This window comes from Lampetra fluviatilis, unplaced genomic scaffold (assembly GCF_964198595.1).
Source record: "Lampetra fluviatilis unplaced genomic scaffold, kcLamFluv1.1 SCAFFOLD_558, whole genome shotgun sequence".
Taxonomy (NCBI): domain Eukaryota; kingdom Metazoa; phylum Chordata; class Hyperoartia; order Petromyzontiformes; family Petromyzontidae; genus Lampetra; species Lampetra fluviatilis.
In genome coordinates this window covers 37,501-43,279 of record NW_027621030.1, presented here as the reverse complement: position 1 = coordinate 43,279, position 5,779 = coordinate 37,501, and the positions used below count along the sequence as shown (strand labels likewise).

Genomic DNA, 5,779 nt, shown 5'->3' with positions numbered 1-5,779 from the left:
TGGTGAGTGGGTGGTGAGTGGTGGTGGTGAGTGGTGAGTGGGTGGTGGTGAGTGGTGGTGAGTGGTGAGTGGTGGTGAGTGGTGGTGGTGAGTGGTGGTGAGTGGTGGTGAGTGGGTGGTGAGAGTGGTGGTGAGTGGTGGTGGTGAGTGGTGAGTGGGTGGTGAGTGGTGGTGGTGAGTGGTGAGTGGGTGGTGAGTGGTGGTGGTGAGTGGTGAGTGGGTGGTGAGTGGTGGTGAGTGGGTGGTGAGTGGTGAGTGGGTGGTGAGTGGTGAGTGGGTGGTGAGTGAGTGGTGGTGAGTGGTGAGTGGTGAGCGGTGGTGAGTGGTGAGTGGGTGGTGAGTGGTGAGTGGGTGGTGAGTGGTGGTGGTGGTGAGTGGTGAGTGGGTGGTGAGTGGTGGTGAGTGGTGAGTGGTGGTGAGTGGTGAGTGGTGGTGAGTGGTGAGTGGTGAGCGGTGAGTGGGTGGTGAGTGGTGGTGAGTGGTGGTGAGTGGTGAGTGGTGAGCGGTGGTGAGTGGTGGTGAGTGGTGAGTGGGTGGTGAGTGGTGGTGGTGAGTGGTGAGTGGGTGGTGAGTGGTGGTGGTGGTGAGTGGTGAGTGGGTGGTGAGTGGGTGGTGAGTGGTGGTGAGAGGTGGTGAGTGGTGAGTGGGTGGTGAGTGGTGTTGGTGAGTGGTGAGTGGGTGGTGAGTGGTGGTGGTGAGTGGTGAGTGGGTGGTGAGTGGTGGTGAGTGGTGAGTGGGTGGTGAGTGGTGTGGTGGGTGGTGAGTGGTGGTGAGTGGTGAGTGGGTGGTGAGTGGTGAGTGGTGAGCGGTGAGTGGGTGGTGAGTGGGTGGTGAGTGGTGAGTGGTGAGTGGTGGTGAGTGGTGAGTGAGTGGTGGTGAGTGGTGAGTGGTGAGCGGTGAGTGGTGGTGAGTGAGTGGTGGTGAGTGGTGGTGAGTGGTGAGTGGGTGGTGAGTGGTGAGTGGTGAGCGGTGGTGAGTGGTGGTGAGTGGTGTGAGTGGGTGGTGAGTGGTGGTGGTGAGTGGTGGTGGTGAGTGGTGAGTGGGTGGTGAGTGGTGGTGGTGGTGAGTGGTGGTGAGTGGTGGTGAGTGGTGAGTGGGTGGTGAGTGGTGGTGGTGAGTGGTGGTGGTGAGTGGTGAGTGGGTGGTGAGTGGTGGTGGTGAGTGGTGGTGAGTGGTGGTGAGTGGTGAGTGGGTGGTGAGTGGTGGTGGTGAGTGGTGGTGGTGAGTGGTGAGTGGGTGGTGAGTGGTGGTGGTGAGTGGTGGTGAGTGGTGGTGAGTGGTGAGTGGGTGGTGAGTGGTGGTGGTGAGTGGTGGTGGTGAGTGGTGAGTGGGTGGTGAGTGGTGGTGGTGAGTGTGGTGGTGGTGAGTGGTGAGTGGGTGGTGAGTGGTGGTGGTGAGTGGTGGTGGTGGTGAGTGGTGAGTGGGTGGTGAGTGGTGGTGGTGAGTGGTGGTGAGTGGTGAGTGGGTGGTGAGTGGTGGTGGTGAGTGGTGAGTGGGTGGTGGTGGTGAGTGGTGAGTGGTGGTGGTGAGTGGTGGTGAGTGGTGAGTGGGGTGGTGAGTGGGGTGGTGAGTGGTGAGTGGGTGGTGAGTGGTGGGTGGTGAGTGGTGAGTGGGTGGTGAGTGGTGGTGGTGAGTGGTGTGGTGGTGAGTGGTGAGTGGGTGGTGGAGTGGTGGTGAGTGGTGGTGAGTGGTGTGTGGGTGGTGGTGAGTGGTGGTGGTGAGTGGTGGTGGTGAGTGGTGGTGAGTGTGGTGGGTGGTGAGTGGTGGTGGTGAGTGGTGGTGGTGAGTGGTGAGTGGGTGGTGAGTGGTGGTGGTGAGTGGTGGTGGTGAGTGGGTGGTGAGTGGTGGTGGTGAGTGGTGGTGGTGAGTGGTGAGTGGGTGGTGAGTGGTGGTGGTGAGAGGTGGTGAGTGGTGAGTGGGTGGTGAGTGGTGGTGGTGAGTGGTGAGTGGTGAGTGGTGGTGGTGAGTGGGTGGTGAGTGTGGTGGTGAGTGGTGAGTGGGTGGTGGTGGTGAGTGGTGAGTGGTGGTGGTGGTGGTGAGTGAGTGGTGGTGAGTGGTGAGTGGGTGGTGAGTGGTGGTGGTGATGGTGGAGGTGAGTGGTGAGTGGGGGTGGTGTGTGGTGGTGGTGAGTGTGGGTGGTGGTGGTGGTGAGTGGGGTGGGGTGGTGAGTGGTGAGTGGGTGGTGAGTGGTGGTGGTGAGTGGTGGTGGTGAGTGGTGAGTGGGTGGTGAGTGGTGGTGGTGAGTGGTGGTGGTGGGTGGTGGTGGTGAGTGGGGTGGTGAGTGGTGGTGGTGGAGTGGTGGTGTGGTGAGTGGTGGTGGGTGGTGAGTGGTGGTGGTGAGGGTGGTGAGTGGTGAGTGGGTGGTGAGTGGTGGTGGTGAGTGGTGGTGGTGGTGGGTGGTGGTGAGTGGTGGTGGTGAGTGTGGTGGTGAGTGGTGGTGGTGGTGGTGAGTGGTGGTGGTGGGTGGTGAGTGGTGGTGGGTGAGTGGTGGTGGTGAGTGTGGTGGTGAGTGGTGAGTGGGTGGTGGTGAGTGGTGGTGGTGAGTGTGGTGGTGAGTGGTGGTGTGGGTGGTGGGTGGTGAGTGGTGAGTGGGTGGTGGTGAGTGGTGGTGGTGAGTGGTGGGTGGGTGGTGGGTGAGTGGTGGTGAGTGGTGGTGGTGGTGAGTGGTGGTGGTGGTGGTGAGTGGGGTGGTGGTGGTGGTGGTGGTGGTGGTGGTGGTGGTGGTGAGTGGGTGGTGGTGGGGGGGTGGTGGTGGTGGTGGTGGGGTGGTGGTGGTGAGTGGTGGTGGTGGTGGTGGTGGGTGGTGGTGTGGTGGTGGTGGTGGGTGGTGGTGGTGGTGGTGGTGGTGGTGGGTGGTGGTGGTGGTGGTGGGTGGTGGTGGTGGTGGTGGTGGTGGGTGGTGGTGGGTGGTGGTGGGTGTGGTGGTGAGTGGTGAGTGGGTGGTGGTGGTGGTGGTGGTGGTGGTGGTGGTGGTGGTGGTGGTGGTGGTGAGTGGGTGGTGGTGAGTGGTGGGGTGGTGGTGGTGAGTGGGTGGTGGTGAGTGGTGGTGGTGGGTGGTGGTGGTGGTGGTGGTGGGTGGTGGGTGGTGGTGGTGGTGGTGGTGGTGGTGGTGGTGGTGGTGGTGGTGAGTGGGTGGTGGTGAGTGGTGGTGGGTGAGTGGTGGTGGTGGTGGTGAGTGGTGGTGGTGAGTGGTGGTGGGGTGGGGGGTGGTGGTGGGGTGGTGGTGGTGGTGGTGGGTGGTGGTGAGTGGTGGGGGTGGTGGTGGTGGTGGGTGGTGGTGGTGGTGGTGGTGGTGGTGGTGGTGGTGGTGGTGGTGGTGGTGGTGAGTGGTGGGTGGTGGGTGGTGGTGGGTGAGTGGTGGTGGTGAGTGGTGGTGGGTGAGTGGTGGGTTGGTGGTGGTGAGTGGTGGTGGTGAGTGGTGGTGGTGGTGGTGGTGGGTGAGTGGTGGTGGTGGTGGTGGTGGTGGTGGTGGTGGGGTGGTGGTGGTGGGTGGTGGTGGTGGTGAGTGGTGGGTGGTGAGTGGTGGTGGTGGTGGTGGTGGTGGTGGTGGTGGTGAGTGGTGGGTGGTGGTGGTGGTGGTGGTGGTGGTGGTGAGTGGTGGTGGTGAGTGGTGGTGGTGAGTGGTGGTGGTGGTGGTGGTGGTGAGTGGTGGTGGGTGAGGTGGTGGTGGTGGTGGTGAGTGGTGGTGGTGAGTGGTGAGTGGTGGGTGGGTGAGTGGTGGTGGTGAGTGGTGGTGGTGGTGGTGGTGGTGGTGGTGGTGGTGGTGGGGTGGTGGTGGTGAGTGGTGGTGGTGGTGGTGAGTGGTGAGTGGTGAGTGGTGGTGGTGAGTGGTGGTGGTGAGTGGTGGTGGTGAGTAGTGGTGGTGAGTGGTGGTGAGTGGTGGTGGTGAGTGGTGGTGGTGAGTGGTGGTGGTGAGTGGTGGTGGTGAGTGGGTGAGTGGTGAGTGGTGGTGAGTGGGGTGGAGGTGGTGAGTGGTGGTGAGTGGTGGTGAGGTGGTGAGTGGTGGTGGTGGTGTGAGTGGTGAGGTGGTGGTGAGTGGTGAGTGGTGGTGGTGAGTGGTGAGTGGTGAGTGGTGGTGGTGAGTGGTGGTGGTGAGTGGTAGGTGTTGAGTGGTGGTGGTGAGTGAGGTGGTGGTGAGTGGGTAGGTGGTGAGTGGTGGTGAGTGAGTGGTGGTGGTGAGTGGGAGGTGGTGAGTGGAGGTGAGTGGTGAGAGGTGGTGAGTGAGTGAGTGAGTGAGGATAGGTGGTGAGTGAGTAGGTGGTGAGTGAGGTAGAGAGGTGAGTGGTGAATAAGTATCGATCACAAATCGATAACGATCTTAAATGTATAAAGATTATTAATCTACATAAGCGATGTCCTGTCCGTGTCTCTCCCCGTGTCTCTCCCCCCGTGTCTCTCTCCCCGTGTCTCTCTCCCCGTGTCTCTCTCCCCGTGTCTCTCTCCCCGTGTCTCTCCCCCCGTGTCTCTCTCTCCCCGTGTCCTCTCCCCCCGTGTCTCTCTCTCTCCCCGTGTCTCTCTCCCCGTGTCTCTCTCACCCCGTGTCTCTCTCCCCGTGTCTCTCTCCCCCGTGTCTCTCTCTCCCGTGTCTCTCTCCCCGTGTCTCTCTCCCCGTGTCTCTCCCCCCGTGTCTCTCTCCCCCCGTGTCTCTTTCTCCCCGTGTCTCTCTCCCCGTGTCTCTCTCCCCGTGTCTCTCTCTCCCGTGTCTCTCTCCCCGTGTCTCTCTCCCCGTGTCTCTCTCTCTCCCCGTGTCTCTTCTCCCCGTGTCTCTCTCCCCGTGTCTCTCTCCCCCGTGTCTCTCTCTCCGTGTCTCTCTCCCCCGTGTCTCTCTCCCGTGTCTCTCTCTCCCGTGTCTCTGTCCCCCCGTGTCTCTCTCCCCCGTGTCTCTCTCCCCATGTCTCTCTCCCCCGTGTCTCTCTCCCCCCGTGTCTCTTTCTCCCCGTGTCTCTCTCCCCGTGTCTCTCTCTCCCCGTGTCTCTGTCCCCCCGTGTCTCTCTCCTCCCGTGTCTCTCTCCCAGTCTCTCCCCCGTGTCTCTCTCCCCCGTGTCTCTTTGTCCCCGTGTCTCTCTCCCCCGTGTCTCTCTCTCCCCGTGTCTCTGTCCCCCCGTGTCTCTCTCCCCCCGTGTCTCTCCCCCCGTGTCTCTCCCCCCCGTGTCTCTCTCCCCCGTGTCTCTCCCCCCCCGTGTCTCTCTCTCCCCGTGTCTCTCTCCCCCCGTGTCTCTCTCCCCCCGTGTCTCTCTCATCGTGTCTCTCTCCCCATGTCTCACCCCCCGTGTCTCTCCCCCCCCCCCCGTGTCTCTCTCTCCCCGTGTCTCTCTCCCCGTGTCTCTTCCCCCCCCCCCCCGTGTCTCTCTCTCCCCGTGTCTCTCTCCCCGTGTCTCTCTCCCCGTGTCTCTCTCTCCCCGTGTCTCTCTCTCCCCGTGTCTCTCTCCCCGTGTCTCTCCCCCCGTGTCTCTCCCCCCGTGTCTCTCTCACCCCGCGTCTCTCTCCCCGTGTCTCTCTCCCCGTGTCTCTCCCCCCGTGTCTCTCCCCCCGTGTCTCTCTCCCCGTGTCTCTCTCCCCGTGTCTCTCTCCCCGTGTCTCTCCCCCCGTGTCTCTCTCCCCCCGTGTCTCTCTCTCCCCGTGTCTCTCTCCCCGTGTCTCTCTCCGTCTCACTCTCCGTGTCTCTCCCCGTGTCTCTCCCCGTGTCTCTCCCCCCGTGTCTCTCCCCCCGTGTCTCTCTCCCCGTGTCTCTCTCCCCGTGTCTCTCTCCCCGTGTCTCTCTCCCCGTGTCTCTCTCCCC

General features: G+C 62.8%; 1 protein-coding gene across 1 annotated transcript in view; it reads left to right on the top strand.

Moving 5' to 3' along the window:
• The window catches only part of LOC144954682 (double C2-like domain-containing protein beta), a gene marked incomplete at its 5' end in the record, with an annotated part of 29,660 nt that overhangs the window by 21,554 nt on the left and 2,327 nt on the right, over positions 1–5,779 (top strand). The window lies entirely within an intron of this gene.